Source organism: Lissotriton vulgaris, chromosome 9 (assembly GCF_964263255.1).
Source record: "Lissotriton vulgaris chromosome 9, aLisVul1.2, whole genome shotgun sequence".
In the NCBI taxonomy this organism is placed as follows: domain Eukaryota; kingdom Metazoa; phylum Chordata; class Amphibia; order Caudata; family Salamandridae; genus Lissotriton; species Lissotriton vulgaris.
Genome location: NC_141697.1, coordinates 1,007,287,449 through 1,007,304,857, shown reverse-complemented (window position 1 = coordinate 1,007,304,857; position 17,409 = coordinate 1,007,287,449). Strand labels below are relative to the sequence as shown.

At 45.1% G+C, this 17,409-nt stretch overlaps 1 protein-coding gene across 1 annotated transcript in view; it reads left to right on the top strand.

The window, feature by feature from the left end:
* Positions 1–13,174, top strand: part of LOC147692711 (leucine-rich repeat and fibronectin type III domain-containing protein 1-like protein) — a 407,389-nt gene extending 394,215 nt beyond the window's left edge. The window contains exons 5-6 of the mRNA XM_086938877.1: positions 6,283–6,620; positions 12,902–13,174. The gene's annotated coding sequence lies outside the window, so the exon portion shown is untranslated. The remainder of the gene's footprint in view (positions 1–6,282; positions 6,621–12,901) is intronic.
* The last annotated feature ends 4,235 nt before the right edge of the window (positions 13,175–17,409 follow it).

The following is a 17,409-nucleotide window of genomic DNA, read 5'->3' as shown; positions in this document are numbered from 1 at the left end:
CTGAAGGTCCCTAATCTGACCAGACTGACTTTTCATACATTAGTCCCAGTTCCAACATGGATCCAGTAAAACGTCCACAACTAGTGATGTAGAACGCCCAACCACCTGCAAACACACCACACGCACCGCACCCAGGGATACCGAGTGTGTCACAGCCTTTCTGGACAACCTTAGAAGAGGTTTCGTCAACAAGGTTAGCGTGAAACGATGTAAGGACGGGAAGGGCATAGGCAAAGGTCCGGGGGGCACCCACGGAAGCAGAGGGCGCCAGAGGAGGGAAGGCCTGCTGTGCGAGCCGGCGCTCAGCCCGGGAGGGAGATGAGGGTGCTCGGGGGCCCCGGGGACTGGCCCTGGAAGATGCGACACAGCGTGGCCCGTCCTGCACCGGAGGGACCCGCAACGCCTGGTAGTGTCTGGCCCACGTCGGTAGTGCAGAGGGTCGGGGCCTTGGAGAGCGGCCCCGGAGGCACAGAACGATGGGAGACGCCTGAAGTGACGGGGCTTGACATCGAGACACACACACACAGGAGAAACGGCACTGCGGGAACAGGGCGGCCCAGGCAGCGGTAGGGGGCGGGAACGGGAGCCGGGGCAGCGTTAGGGGGCGGGAACGGGGCCGGGGAGACACGGAGAGCGGGAGAGGGGGTGGGAACCGGCAAACAAGCAATTAAAAAAGCAAGCACTCACCTGGACTTCTTCCGGGTGCCTTCAATGCCGGAGCAGATTCGGGGGCGTTCCCGAGAAGAGGCTTTCGGCTGACGTAGCCAAAAGCCAAAAATTCTCGGGAACGCCCCCGAATCTGGTCCGAGATTGACGGGCACAGCCTTCTCCCAATGGCTAGCCTCCATTTATGGAGCTAGCCAATGGGAGGAGGGGGCTGTTACCCGACTCCAAACACAGCTCATAAGATTTTTTCCTAGCGCATGCGTACTTTGTACGCATGCATCGCTAGTCAAAACCTAAAAAAGGTCACTACAGAAATGGAAATTTTTCATGCACACGTTGCCTCTCAGAGCTTGGCCAGGAGGAAGAAGATATTGGAATGGCTAGATAGCGACACGTAGTGACGTGTGCGCGCACAGCCAATAAAAGGGCATTGTTTGTTTTGCTGTCCCCCGATAGACGCTGTTTTGTAAAGATCGCAGCAAAATTGTGCTAGTCAGCTGATTTCAAGATTTTTTGTGAATTGAGAAATGCTGGAGGGTCTGAAAGGGTAGGGTGACCAGGTGTCACAGAATTGCCGGGTCAGTCACGGTTTTTCACCAGCTGTCTCTGCAGATTTCGGAAAACCTAGCTCATGTCCCGGATTTTAGAGGGGGTCGACTGAAAACAGTGGGAAGTGCCTTTTTATGTTTTCCCAAGCAGGGATAGTTTTCAGCTGTTATTAGAAAGCTTATATGTGCTCCTCCCTTGCTATCCGTACACACTGTAAACAAAGCATTCATGTAGTCGCCATCTGACCCCTTCTTGGGCCCTGCAATCAAGCAGCCAACCTTCCTTTTTTGGGTCAGGAATTAAATTCAGAGTGCTAAGAAAATCAACCCCCCTCCTGAAAAAAAATGGGTATTTAAAAAAAATAAATATATATATATATATATATATATATATATATATATATTTATGTAAAATCCCAGAATAATTACAAAGAAGGCTCACACTTTAGTCAGACTAGGAAATCCACAGAACTCCTCACACAGCACCCCTTCCAGTCTGGGAGGGGTGTCTCTTCAGTGATAGCAGTATGCCCCATCTGTCCCATTGCTCCCGCCCAGAGCAGTGAGTGAAGTTCCAAGACCAGAATGCCCCCTTTCTAGGGGGGCAATGTTTTATATAAATCCGCTCACCTTCCTGTCTTGTATCCTGCGCTATTGGATCTCTGTGTCTCAAAATGGAGGCCAAGATGGCGTCTGGAAAACAACGTAGGAATCCCCAGTGGGTAAGCAGAGTGTGATGTCCCTAAATCATGTTGGAGAGAAGCAGGGATTGACCTGTGTCTCAGGTAAGCATGAGCGAATTTTGCGGATCTCGCGTTCGCGAATTTTGCGGATTTGCGGATTCGCAATCCGCAAAATCCGCGAATTCCCGCGAATTTGCGGATTTTTTTTTTTTGTGTTCGCCCGTGTTTCTGCCAGTTCGCGAGGGTTTTTACAATTTCGCAATTTGCGAACTTACCTGTCGGGTCGCAAGTTTTGCGAACTTGTTGTTTCTACGTGTCCAGCCTGTTTGGGACACTCTTCTTCATCACTGCCACTCTCTGTCACCACTGCCACTCTCTGACTACTCATGCCACCCTCTGGCCCACCCATGCCACCCTCTGTTTCATCACCACACCCTCTGGTTGTCCAGTGTACATTATTTTCGGCAAAGCAAAGCACACCTTCCCTGCCTCAAGTGACCTGAATTAATTCGGGGCTGATTAATGTGTCACAGAATATTTTTTTAGCTGGCACCTGCTTCCTTAGTGCGCCCTGATTAGTGATCTTTTGCACTTGCTAAGTGCTTTCATTGTTGCAAAATTAGTTACAACACCTGCCCTGCCCCAACTGACAATAATGAATTAGGGGCTGATTAATGGATTTTAACTTCCAGCCTGGCTCCTGCTTGTCTCCCTTAGCTGTAATTCAGGACCTTTGTGGCATATGTGTAACTATTCTGAGGTTCAGAGCAGGGTCACATAATAGTTTCAACTGGCAACTGAACTCTGGAGGGGCCCCTCAGGAAGCACTACAGGAAATGGCTACTAATGATGTGCCTGAACTTTTGAACCTGGTAAGTAGTTACTTTCAGTTTTGCTAAGATCGTATTTCTGCAATTTTGCACTTATTCGCGGGGCGCGAACTCACGCGAACAGTGCGAGCAGTGCGAGCAAAATCCGCTGCTCGCGGATTTGCGGATTTTGCGGGAAATTCGCAAATCTCGCGGATTGCGGATTTCCCGAAAATCCGCAAAATCCGCGAGCGGAACGGATTTTCCGCCCATGCACCCTACAAATTAAGGAAAGTAAGTTGCACATCAACCCTTATATTGCACACGCTCGGACTCAAAAAATTCGAACCCACTATGTGTTCCTGTTAAAAATGAGTCATTAGGTCAATTTGTTCTATTTCAGTACGAGTGGTCCCTGCATATGCACCACCCTGCATTCTTGTCGAGCACCCACTCCTAGCTCTATTGCTGTCCGCTTATGTACTCTTGGGCGATTCCCAGCAGAAGCTCTGCTTCCCCGCAACCAACAGAAAATAGGTACCACCTCAAAAAGATGTCAAATATAGAGTGACACAGCGGAAGAAAAAGGAGTGCCTTCAACTGAGAGTAGTAGGTATTGGCAGGGTCTCAGTGTTGAGTGGCATAACATAACATATAATACTGGGGCTCCCCTTGCAGACTGTGAAGAAGGGCCACTGATTGGCTGAGGCGTGTCTTTTTCATCTTGAGGGATTAAGATGCGAATGCTGTTTTAACATATTTTCTTTTTTTTCAAATGATGGCAGGGTGTGGATTTAATTTTGCCATCTGAATAATTAAAGGAAAGTGATCAGGGAAATGCGAAAGTCCTAATTAAGTTCATTAATTATGGACGACAGAATAGTATTTGTAGATTGGACAGTCAGAAACAGATCAGAAGGTTAATGGCTTCAAGTTGGGGGGATTTAATCTTGGTGTGCTGTAGTTTGAGGTTCGGGGTTGTCAGTGTCCAAAAACAATTCTTTATAATGTTCATTTGCCCACTTTACAGTTCCAATCAGGGCTGTTTGGAACTGAAATTGCCCATGGCTGAGGGATTGTATCTATTGATGGGGGTTCAGAAATCAATCACACACGCCACATGGGGCAGAGACTGATTATACATGTGGCCACATCAAACGCGTAAATCCTCTCACTGGAATTACATTTCAATCAAATATAGATTTTATGCAGGTTTTTTTCTCCACCAGGTTCTGAGGTCTTTATCTAAGCCTTCCTGGTGGCCGTCAAATCACACAAAGGGCTTATAGGTAAAGATGCCACCAGCAAGTGATAATTTCAGATACTTCAAACACCATTTATGCTCTAAATCCATGAATGAGCAGCTTATAAACCCTATAAGTTTCCTTTCTCAATTTAGGGTGTACAACGCAGTGTTTAAATCCAGCAACAAACCACTCACCAAAATTGGGGATTTATTTTTATCTAGCACGTTTGAGATTTCAATAGAACATGACACCCGCACAGAGCTAGTCCAGAACATATCAAAATATGGCAGGTATTACAAGGTATCGCGATTCTTCTACAGGATAGAAGCTGCAGTAAATCGTAGAGTTAGATGCAAGAGTTGCTCTTCAAAAGTATTGATTGTTGGGGTAATTTATTCTTTGAAAGGAAGGCCACCAAAAGTGCTCCTGTATACACAGTGTGACTATTTTTGTAAAAATGTTCAATGCCAACTGGGCTCCCATACCAAGGCATTCCGACCGGCATGGCCTAGTCAACATTTCTTTCTTTTTCAGAAATAAATCCCAAAGTGGAGATTCTTTTTGAAAAACAAACAAATGAATGTGTCTGACATATTGGAAGCTCTCTCCCAAAGCTTGGGGGCATAGATCTCTTTGTCATATCCTAGGCCCCCATGCCTCGCATAGCAATGTCAGAGCCCTGACTTTAAAAAGGGTGAGCACAGGAACACCCAAAAGTAGCATGGCCTCAGTGCAGCAACTACGGGCTAGGGAAAGCCACAGCAAGTAGAAGCATCATGAGGATAACAGGTTGCAACAAATATCTGGCCCAAATATAGTAGTAGAGTCCATTTCGACAAGAAAAATGTGTGTCCCGCAGTTTTTACAATAGGTAACAAAAAGAACATACTCCACTGGCATTAGGGTTCCACGGACAGCCACACACATGATGAACAGCAGCAAAGACATGACACAGCAACGACCTGCTTGATCTTAAAATAGCAGCCACGTGCATACATGACCTATGAGACAGAACAATGATGAATTTGAAGCAACACATGAAGGAAAAAAAAAGTTGTCTTTCCAGCAGCAGCAATATCAAGTCTGTCTACAGTTGCAATAATTTTTACAGAGGAAGGAAAGTATAACAGTTCCTTCATCCATTGTCCTACCGATAACTAAGGGGGTCATTACGATGTTGGGCGGACTGCTAGTGACAGGCCGTCGGTGGAGGTCCGTCCGACATCCTAGGAATCAGTTGGACCATCGGATTACAATACTGGCAGTCGGAGCTTGGCGGCCAGGGGGCAGGACCGTTGCCTTCGACAGGATTAAAGATCCCATTGGGCGGCAGTCAGATTCCTAACCCTGCAATGCCTGTGCAGCCGGCTGTGCAGGCACTGCCGTAGGGATTAGGCTATCCCTTTCCGACTGCCTTTGCATGGTGATCCCACTGCCATGAAAAGGCAGCCGGAAAGGGACTTCGGAGTCCCCAACAGGTCCGCCGTAGGCTGCTGCTGAGTGCCCGGGGGGCACATTTAGTGCCCCCACACACATCCATGGACTGTGTGCCAGGCACCACATGGTGAATGGACGTGCACAAACTGCCTTTTTCCACTGCGGCTTGTGCTGCGCCCCTTTTTCCTGGGCAGAAGCACAAGCTGCAGTAGAAATGGGCAGTTTCCAACCCCCTATACACCAGTCAAACCATCATATGATAGGTGGGATGGCTGACTCCTTGTTGGCCAGTCTCATTCCTGCTGCAATGGCGATCAGTCATCCGACCGACCACTATCATAATTAGGCCCTTAGTGTAGGAATTCCAGAAAGCAATGAAACCTGTGCTCAGGTCCAGCACGTTTTGAGCTACTGCCACAAAGTCATATATACACCTGCCACAAGCCCAGCAGACATACACAATGGCATTGCTTGCCAACACCTAGCCTCATCCCAGAATAGGTTTATTGCTAAGAAGAAGGTCTTTAATGCATAAATCATTAAGACAGAAAGCAAAAGGTTGGCATATTCCACTGAGGATAGGTAAAACAGACTGTTATAGATGTGTGGGTCCTGCATATAATACTTCCTGGTTGGTGCCTGTTTCTCAGAGTTGATATCTCACCTCACTAGTAAAGACTGTGACAGTGAAGAAGTACGAAAAAGTGAGGACATTTTAGTGAATGAAAAGCAAAAATGAAACATACACTTGCTTGTTTAATACAAGGTGGCATAATAGCATGATGGAATCTGCAAAAAATAAGCATTGGAAGTTGGAACCAGCAGATGGAAATAGGTAATGGTTGTATCTTTTCCAAGCAAATGGACTGATTTTTGTGTGTGTTTCATTCAGCTTTTCAGACACCCTCCTTCAACTGGACCAGAAGTGATACCTCACCAGCAGGAACTCTGTGCCATCCACTTAATCACAGGCCAATCAGTCTCTCTTGTGTTCTTGAGTGCCCCGGTAAGAGTCGGAGCACCACAGGGCCCTCCGTCACCCAATTGTGAGGCTGCTGTAATGGACTCTCCCGGGGTTCAGAGAACAGCAGGCAGGACTGTAGAGCCATAGCACGCCCCGCCAGGTCTCAGCACGCACCTTTTTGAATGGTTTTATTTTATTACTGATGGGGATGAAGACACCGCTCTGAGCCAAAATGGAGAGAGGACTTGCTCTGAGAGGCTGATTAGGTGAGTTAATGCAATTGGCCTAGTACTTGTGATGGTGCATTAACAGCCGCTTTCTCCTTCCAAACCCTTTTCTTTTTTACCGTTTTCAGAACATGATGTGGTAGCTGGTATTTGTGACAGTATATAATGGCCTATATTAAAATATAAATATTCATTCAATGATTCAAACCTTTTATTTCAGCTAAAAGCCATAAAAAGTTACAATCACAAAAATACACAATTCAAATCAATTTTAATAAAAACATCACACAACATCCTATTTACATTGGGCTAAAAATCATCAGTGTTTAAAATGAGTGACTAATAAGTCAAACAGCGTACTAGACCCAACACCGTAAAGATAGTCCTATTAAACGGATATTCTTCATAGGAGTAAGAATTCATATGTAGTTAAAATAGGTTAAATGGACGGGCCATAAAAAGTATATTCATATTAATACTGACCAGTTGCACAGTGTACACCTCAAGTTCAGTTGCCTTTAGTGTGATCATTGTTACAACAGCTGAAGCTTTCTCCTGATAGATTTGGGGAGGCACAACCTTCTGAAATATATCACGGAACAAAGGCCCAGAAACCCCCCCACAAAAGATGAATATTTTGGTGTGTTAAATACTAATTTCACATGTTATGCCTCATTTCTAAGGGCAAAACCTGAATAGGAGATAGTAACCACTCTCAGATAATACCTTAGCCTAAGGTAATAGTATTTAGGGAGTGCTATAAATACCCTTCATCGGCTGACTGGTACTTCAGGTTTTTAGTGCAGTAACCCAGACGACCAGGAAATTTAACCAATGCATGTAACACACTCATGTGGCCTGTGAGCGTTATATCCCCTTCAGAATAGAACAGCTGGGATTCTGCATTGTCTTGTTTGCTCAAGAATCACCATGTACCCCTCCTGAGGCAATTTAAAGTCTGGCAAGGATAATACACCGAGCTAGAGGTGTGGCTAGAGTTGACAATATTCTTAGGAAACATGCTGTTCATTTGTTTACATATTGCTAACTCGGAACAGCCAGAAACTGGTAGGTAAAAAAGAATATATGTTTTAAATTGCCAGGATTCTTTTGTAACATTGCAACTATCTCTCTGCTCTCACAATGCTGGGTCTGGTGGCGAAGTGGACTAATCCGTGTACTGCAGGGGCCCTACTGCAGGGGCATGTGTTTGACCTCATGGTCACAGGTTCAAATCCTGGTGGGTCCACTCAACTCAGCCTTTCATCCATTGGAGGTCTATAAGATGGGTGGGTACCATTGAGTTGGTTAACAATAAACATCTGTTATTCAGCGCCGAGATACCTACAGGTGAACGTTAATAATCATCCTGAAACGATATAGGCATCTCTCATATACTTTTAAAATTGTTTCTTGGCGTGTTTGCATTTATAGGTTTATGTTTCATAAGGGGAAAATACAGAATTGTACTTCTTTTCCTAATTTTTTTTATCAGCGTGGACTTAAAAATACAAGTTAGACTGGTACAAAAACAGCCATATGGCAACTCTCGGCGTGGAAGCAGCGAATGTCCAAATTCTTGCTGCAATTCAGGCGTTTTGTGCTATACTGGCTGGTCATCCACTCTCTGGGGTTTATTTCCTACAGTTTTAGCAGTCCACAGACCTGAGCAACCCTGGATTTATCACTCAGAGTTGTTCAGGAGATCAATGAAACATTCTGCTTAATTTTGGGTGTGCAAAATCGCATATTTTTTCATGAAATTTCATGACACTTACACAAAGTTCTGCAGATATCTCAGAAAGTTTTTTGCAGACCCCTTGATTAAAAAGAATAATAATGTGAGGGCACGCCGCGTGTTAACATGTCACATGAGAGACCAGCAGGAGATTGATTCAAGCAGAAAATGTGTATTGTGAAAATTCACAAATTTTGAGTAATGCGAAATTTGCATATGTTTGCATTTTCACAGGTGTATTGAAAATTTTTCGTGGGGGGATTCTCTTCCCTGAGCCTGTCCTAACTCTAAATAGAATACACTTGCCTGGGTGATTCTTAGTGGATAGTCTTGATCTCTCTTTACAGGAGAAAAGAGTTACCAGTGATTAATGCCACTGTGCTTGCCTTTAGTGCACTGTGGCATTCATCAAAAGTTATCTTTTTTTAAGTTGCAGTTTCATCAATTGCAGCAAGAATTGGGAGCATCTTACATTTACCATTCATCTAATTTTTCAAGCCTTTTATGAAGGATGACCTTATAAGTAGTGGGATATGGTAGAATGAGACACGTAAGACATTGCAATTCATGAAATATTTAATATTACCAGAGAATGTCGTAATCTGCTCTCTTTTAAGAAGTACATGATCTTAGAATCAAATATCCACCCAAAAATGGATGGACAAAAACAGTAACACCGAAGAGCTTGATTTACCAAACTTTCTAGTATGAATTGGCGTGATTTCTGGGAACTCTCAAGTCAGGATCAATTCAACAATAAGTCATGTCTGCTCACAGAAAAAAAAACTATGTAAATTGTGCCCAATTCGATTTGGGTACTATTGTACATGATTACAATTTTGGAGTGTTGTGTCTCTTTCTCTGAGTTCACTATCAGTACTTTAAAAGGACAGGTACCAATTCTCCCTCTAATTATTGTCCTCAGTGTGTGGCAATTTAATTTTTGCACGCACTCTTCATTTAGTCATCTGCACAACTAAGTGATAGTCTGGGGCACAATGCAGAGTGCAGTGTAAAAGCTATCCCGTCCTTTTAATATTCCGTTCCAGTCATCCCTTGAATGGCAGATATCCTTACATAGTCATTCACTTTCTGAGAAGTCTGCTAATGCTACTGACTAGTAGAGCCCAAAGATGGAGTCTTCCAACCAAGGAAGGAAGATTGGGTCTAAGCTTACAGCTTAGAAGGCTCTGCAAATTGCAAGAGGTAGACTGAGGAGGAAATTTGCATACAATTAACATACAATGAACCGCAAGGTATCCTGGACCTAATAATACACAGGAAATGATTCCCCTGTGGTCAGCACAGACGGAACTAGAGGCCACAGCATTCAATCTACCTGTGCTATAGGTGCCAAGTGGTCCCACTTAATATGCGACACCCTCAGCTGTTACTGCTTTTTAGGCACCAGAACATTACATGCTTGAATTTTGTTTTTACAACATTGAAAGTGGAACTACAAATCTCATAATGTGATGTGCCTTTGAGACTGGCTAATAATTTCACAAATAACAGGGGAAATCTTAGTTATCTACTCTCTAAAGAATAAATCAAACAGTATAAATGAAGTGCTACAGTCGCAGCTCATGGCATCCCATTTACTCTAAATGCAACAAAAGCAGCACCAACATAAAACAAAGTAAAACAAGTGCCACAGCCATTCTTGAGGTACACTTGTTCTGCCAAATAGTTTCTAACTATTTAAACTGCCCAAAACAAGATACTTGAACTATGAAACTTCACTGGAAATAACACAGCCTACCTGGAGGCGCATCACTAACTCATCAAGAGTAGGGGGCGCTATATAAATACTGCTACAGTACAATAAAATGATTTACGACTTAAAACCTTTAAACCTGGCCTCTGTTTAGAACTTGGGGGACTGATGTAGCCCTGTGGTGTGAGTGAGGTGGGGATACTGAGGCAGACTGGCATATCTCTGCTTATTTTATGCTAATATCTGAACTGCCTGAGGAGACTAGCTGTTAACTAGGAATAGGAAACATATTTAACAGATGTAAGCAATTTACCAACCGGTGATCTTCGGAGCTGTTTGATCAAATTATAGAGGGAGCTGCAATGGGTTATAAGTGCCACACAAAATGTTATGTAACTTGCCGTTTGCACTGAGTTTTAATTTAGCATTGCACGCATTCCTTTTCACATTCTACAAGAGTTGGACCCAGCAGTCATCCACAAAAGCAGATACTCTGCAATCTTTGCTGACCTCCATCAGTGTTCCCTGGTATGTTGATTTTCTTGCATGTGCCTGTGCGCGCCAGTACTCCCTGTGCATTGCACAAGGGGAACAGTCTGCGGGCGCTTAGGCACGCACGTTAGAGGGAACCTAGGAAAGTACAATATGTACTGGGTACCTGCACTTCTTTAATTTGAAAACAAGCACGTCAGCACTTCTCCACCGAATTACAATACTGGTATTGGCAAACTATCAACACTTATGAGTAGGAAACAGGAAGTCTGGGCTTGTGAGTACCTGCATATTTATATTTTCATTTCAAGCACTGTTGTACAAACTTGCTTCACCGTCACACTGTGTATGCATTTGAAGAGTTCATATGGTGTGTTGTTAAAGATGTGAGGCCTTTAAAAAAATGAAGTGTGTCTAAGAACAGGGTCAATAGGTAAAAAACATTTAGAGTAGCCAACCGTTATCCTGCAATCATGGCTCCTGTCCCGCTTCCAGCATAGAGACGCTGTGTGACACCCATTGTCGCACATATTGGTTCCACTGCCACTCTTAAGGTGACTGGGGGGAAAGAGTTGCAGCACAGGAGAGGTCCCACACCATGCAGCTTCACAAGCCCATTCTGGCGTTTAGAAGCAAATCCAGCCATCTGCTGATAAACAGCCTTGAATGTGTGAGTGACTGCCATGCTGTGGACCTGTGCTGGGACTATGTCCTTATTCTTTATTTCTTCCATTAAGCCTGTTTCAAAGTGATGACAAATTGTCAGATAAGTGGACAGAGTCACAGAGAGAGTATGATTTACCCAGTATCAAACAGTTTCCTAAAGAGTAGACCAGAGACTGCAGCACGCTGCTGCTTGCTGTAAAGACTATACATTTACCACCATCTTGCATTTCGGTGACTATGTAATATTATCATATCTCCCCAGGTAATATCCAGTACATTTTTTTAACTATACACTTGCTAGTAAACGTTTACATTGATTCTAAATACTACCAATCTTAACAATGAGGGAGGATAGGAATACTTTGAAAAAGTGATTGTCAAAGAGTGCACAATTTGGTCAGATGGGAGGCCGGAAATAAAAAAACTACCCCTCCTACTTTCTACGTTTCCATCTAGTCCAATAGACCACAAATGGGGTGGCTGGTACTCTGATAACAAGGCCTAGAGGCTGTGCATCCCAAAGAAATGTCAATGTCATTGTGTTTTAGCTCTTCCCAGCTTTAAAATTGTGTTTATTTCCAGCATAAATATGTGATGTGCTAAAGTGGAGATTAGATATCAAGTATCCTCGTTCCATGACTCAAAAACGTATATATTGGGCCAGGTCCTATGGCATTAGGTTTCTACTGGGCAGTATGCGTGGTAGATACAGATATTTACCACTGGTTTTTCAAAGCTTAACACTAGTGACTTCCATTTGGAAACTGGAGTTATTTTCTAAACTTGTCTCTCAGAAGTTTCAACAATGAGCGGAGAAGGCTTACTCTAGGAGTTAGTAAAGGAATTAGAACTCAAATACAGTATAACTGATGAGATCAAGATAAGATTAGTTACATCTTTTAAGATGGCCTAATTTTGAGTCCCAGGAATGAGAATGAATTGCCCTATAAATACACTAAGTACGCCACATGATTCATACAAATGTCTTCTGATATCTGCACACATGCACAGTGATAATAGAACGCTGGCCACCAGGTCCGGACTGGCCATTGCGGGCACCGGGCAATGCCCCAGTGCGCAGCATGGGTGGGGGGCGGGTTGGGCCCCCTGGGGGCCGTTTTTGTTACAGGGCCGTTTTTGCAGAAAACCGGCCGTGGCAACGAGCTCAGCCGCACCACCGAGCATTTTGCCAGGGCCGGTTTTGATTCCCAGTCCGGCCCTGTTGGCCATCACCTGTCGCGGATGGCACAGGAAAGAAGGATGGGGCTGAGGGAAGTCGACAGACGAAGGTGTAGGTAAAATTGACTAAAAAAAGTAAGTAATAAAAACCACTTACCTTGCACTCGCCAATGTGGTGAGTGCAAGGTAAGTGGTTTTATTTATTTTTTATTTGATTTTACCTATCCCGTCGTCTGTTGACTTTACTCCCATCTCACCCCTCTGCCCCACCACTGCACCGCTCTTACCTGTGCCGGCTGCTCCTGGCCACCATGACAACGTGCAAAGTCATAAATACTGTAAGAATGTTTTTGCTAAAGAGGGTATATCTCAGTATAGCCAGAAATCTGTAGTCAGTTTCATGCCCTATACTTTCTGATTAAATCTGTTCCTAGCCTCTCCACCCGCCCCTACCCCCCTCATGAGATTATGTTTCTGCTTTCCGTGCTGGCTATCGGTCATTCAATATAGTACTTGTTTCTGTTGCAGGTCTGTTTCCATGGGAACCGTGACGCCCCCTCTGCTTCAGATGGACACATTGATTTTCTGATCAGGAGCTAATGTGAAAGCACATGACATGACCGAATGGTCAGGCGGTTAATCGCTCTTTCAGTAAACAAGCCAAGGCCCGGGGCAGTTTTTCTGGACGGTGTGACTTTTGTATTGTTGCTCTCCCCATGGTCTAAATCTTATAGTTTTTTATAATGTATGTACTTTTTCTAAAGCATCTAACATTTTATAATAAAGCCTCTATGTGAAACACCTTGGGTAGGCTTTGCCTGCAAGTGTTTGAGTTCTTGTTTTTACTTTTTTACTTGTACACACTGAATTGATATCTGACGGCAAACACATAATGACATTTTCACATATGGATACATCTCTTAACAGTGTGAAAAATATCCCAGGAAAATGCACCCTAATGCAAAAAAAAATTGAAGATAAACAGAATAAATTGTGCTGCTTTTTGCAAGTTTGCATAGAGGGAAATAAGAGAATGCGTAACTGAGAGTAAAGTGAAATGTAGGCTTGTGGTTAGGATGACATTTGGCGAAAAAGCCTCAACTGGTGAGTGAAGTGAAATGAGGCTTGTGATTAGGATGACATTAGGCAAAGAAGGCTCAGTTGGCTTGTGTGCATGAGAGGCTAGACTCAATGTGATAGCCTAGAAATTTTGCACCAGGAGATGCAGCATAAAAGGAGGGGGCAAGTGCCAGGACATTGGGCCAGAGTAGGATACAGGATTGAAAAAGGAGATGAATACGACCTTTCTACCATTCAGTTTAGAACTGACTATTGAAACGTTAATTGCTTTAGTCTACAACTCCTCATTCAGCAACAGGTAGTTCAATTCACAGGTACTGTCCTGCAGACCGACCTTGACTCGAGACACTTCAGAAGGCAATCAGCATGGAAGACAATGCAGGCATCCCAGCCACTCTCACGCACAGCCCTAGCATGGAGCCAGTTGCGGGGATTGTATTTTCATGGCTAATCACGGCTTCTTGAATAAGTCAAGAATCAACTATCAGAAGGAAGGAAACTTGCAACACATGCAGTTATACAAATGTGAATTAATGCATCCATGTATATCATGTGTAATCATGTGCGCTGGAAACTGACTTCTTATGCTGCCATCATGGGACCTCTTTGGTATCCCTGCACCCACATTTTGGGATAGAGTAATATGGCAGGATTCCTGCCATATTACTAGACATAGAAGTCTTTATTTATTTAAAATCTTTATTCAATAAAAACATCCCAGATACAGTTTCAAAACATGAATTTTTAATAAAATCCGACACAGGAAACAGGAAAAGCTATGCTAAAAATGTAACTGTTTCATTAAGATTTCTTATTTATAAAGCACTCTTTATAAAATTCAATACTCTATAGCATATCTCAATTGAGGGAAACCTTTGCAAAAACTCAATTGCAATTAGTATTGTTTAAAACCAGCTTGGTGTAAAATGGGTGCCAAAAAAACTCATCTGTGGCTTGCATATAGAGGACAAAACAGAATAAAGTGGTTTGTGCATTTTTTTGATACATGGTTACGATGGCAAGGTGGCAAATCATGTTTCCAAATACATTGTGTGTGGAAGGCCACTTTAAAATGTAATCTAAAAGTGTTAAAAGGGAGTGACTAAAAGGATTATCCTACCAACACAAATACGGTTCTATGCTTTTGACCATCACAATAGAGATATAGTCTTCCGCAGTCTTCATGATCAACATATTACGTATTCTATTGTAAGTACAACATTGCTGAAAATTGGATTTCACAATATCTTCTGCATTGGCCTTAATCAATGACAGTTCCTTAAAATTATTTTGTTTGGGAGGCCTAAATCGTCAAAAAATGTTTTTACATATGCCAACCATGGTATCTTGGTCACCTTTTGGAGGGATACGCAGTCTAGGGTAGACTCTCTGACCAGACCTGCTTCGGGATTTAGCCAACATTTAAGCCAGAACAGGATAGGGGCTAATTTTAGCTGATCCTCTAAGAAGGGTAGGCCCAATACCTCAAGACAGTTAAAATTTGCAATGTTTTTGGGAGCTTCCAGAAGCCTATTTGCAAAACCATTTTCAATACGCTGAAGTGCGTCTGCATTTTAAAACCCCCACATCCAGCCCATAAATAGTGGCTGCGATGCATTTTGTTTTGATTAAAGTAATCACCTCTGGCAGTGGTTTTTGATTTAGTATCCTTGAGAAGGGGAAGATGGCTTCTGAGTTTCTGCTCAATTGTTGGGATTTCACTTGGATGGTTATCTTCCAGCTTCAGTTGGAACTAAAAGTAATCCCTAAATAATTAAAATCTTTTTCCTTAATGTGTATGCTCCACAAAATGCTAAGGTCCCTAGATGTTTTGTTTATGGACCTGTGTGTCTTTGTATTTGACTGATTTTTTTTTCAAGATTCAAACCCTTCATAAACTTTGTGAAGTGATCTAACAATTTTCTGGATACTATTTGGTGTGCAGGTAAGCAGGACGACATCATTTGCATATAAGAGAATGAATAATGAGCCCACCAATACTGGGTACATCTGCCGCTACTTTTAACAGGTGTTCTATTATACTATTTATGTAGACCAAAAATAAACAAGCATTTACAATGCAATGGTCTCTGCATTATTAAAGGTAGAGCTATTGGCATTGCTCATGATTTTTTTTTAAAATCATAAATAAACGGCATTTTCATTTACATTGCCAATAGCTTAATCGTTAAATAAATGGCATTGTCATTCGAAATGCCAAAAGCTTAATCGCTCGCAAATACATGACCTATTGCATTTACACCCACACAGAGCCATACACACAAAGCCAGCCACACACACATACAGAGCCACCCACACAGAGCCACACACACACACAGCCCCACACACATACACAGAGCCACACACAAACACAGAGCCCCACACACACAGAGCTCCCCACACAAACACAGAGCCCCCCCCACACACACAGCCCCACACATACACACAGAGCCCCCCCACACACACACAAAACCCCCCACACACACACATACAGAGCCCCCCACACACACAGAGCCCCCCCACACACAGAGAGACATACACAGAGAGACACACACACAGAGCCCCACACACACAGAGCCCTACACACACACACAGAGCCCCCCCACACACACAGAGCCACACACACACAGTCACACAGAGCCACACACACACATACACACACACAGAGCCAAGCACACACACACACAGAGCCACACACACACACAGAGCCACACGCACACACACAGAGCCACACACACACACACCCAGAGCCACACACACACCCATAGCCACACACACACCCAGAGCCACACACACACACGCAGAGCCACACAGACACACACCTAGAGCCACACACACACACACCCAGAGCCACACACACACACACCCCCAGAGCCACACAAACACCCAGAGCCACACACCCAGAGCTACCCACACACCCAGAGCCACACACACACACAGGAGAGCAAGCACAGCGAGGGGGCAGGGAAGCAAGCACAGTGAGGGGACAGGGAAGCAAGCACAGCGAGGGAGCAGGGAAGCAAGCACAGCCAGGCGGCAGGGGAGCAAGCACAGCCAGGGGGCAGGGGAGCAAGCACAGCCAGAGGACAGGGAAGCAAGCATAGCCAGGAGGGAGGGGAACCTGGGGGCAGGGGAGCAAGCACAGCCAGGGGGCAGGGGAGCAAGCACAGCCAGGGAGCAGGGGAGCAAGCACAGCCAGGGGGCCGGGGAGCAAGCACAGCCAGGCTGCAGGGGCGCAAGCACAGCCAGGGGGAAGGGAAGCAAGCACAGCCAGGGGGCAGGGGAACCAGGGGGCAGGGGAGCAAGCACAGCCAGGGGTCAGAGGAGCAAGCACAGCCCGGGGGCAGGGGAGCAGGCACATCCACGGGGCAGGGGAGCAAGCACAGCCAGGGGTAGGGGAGCAAGCACAGCCAGGGGGCAGGGGAGTTAGCACATCCAGGGGGCAGGGGAGCAAGCACAGCCAGGGGGCATGGAAGCAAGCAGAGGCAGGGAACGGGGAAGCAAGCACAGCCAGGGGGCAGGGAAGCAAGCACAGCCAGGGGGCAGGGAAGCAAGCACAGCGAGGGGTCAGGGAAGCAAGCACAGCGAGGGGTCAGGGAAGCAAGCACAGTGAGGGGGCAGGGGAACCAGGGGGCATCGGAGCAAGCAAAGCCAGGGAGCAGGGGAGCAAGCACAGCCAGGGAGCAGGGGACCAAGCACAGCCAGGGGGGAGGGGAGCAAGCACAGGCAGGGGGTAGGGGAGCAAGCACAGCCAGGGGGCAGGGAAGCAAGCACAGCGAGGGGGCAGGGAAGCAAGCACAGCGAGGGGCAGGGGAGCAAGCACAGCCAGGGGGCAGGGAACCAGGGGGCAGGGGAGCAAGCACAGACAGGGGGCTGCTCAGTTGCCAAGAAGAGGTGTTTTGCACTCACCGTCAGGTGCTCCGGAGCGCATTGGGGGCTGTAAGAAGTTGCATGAC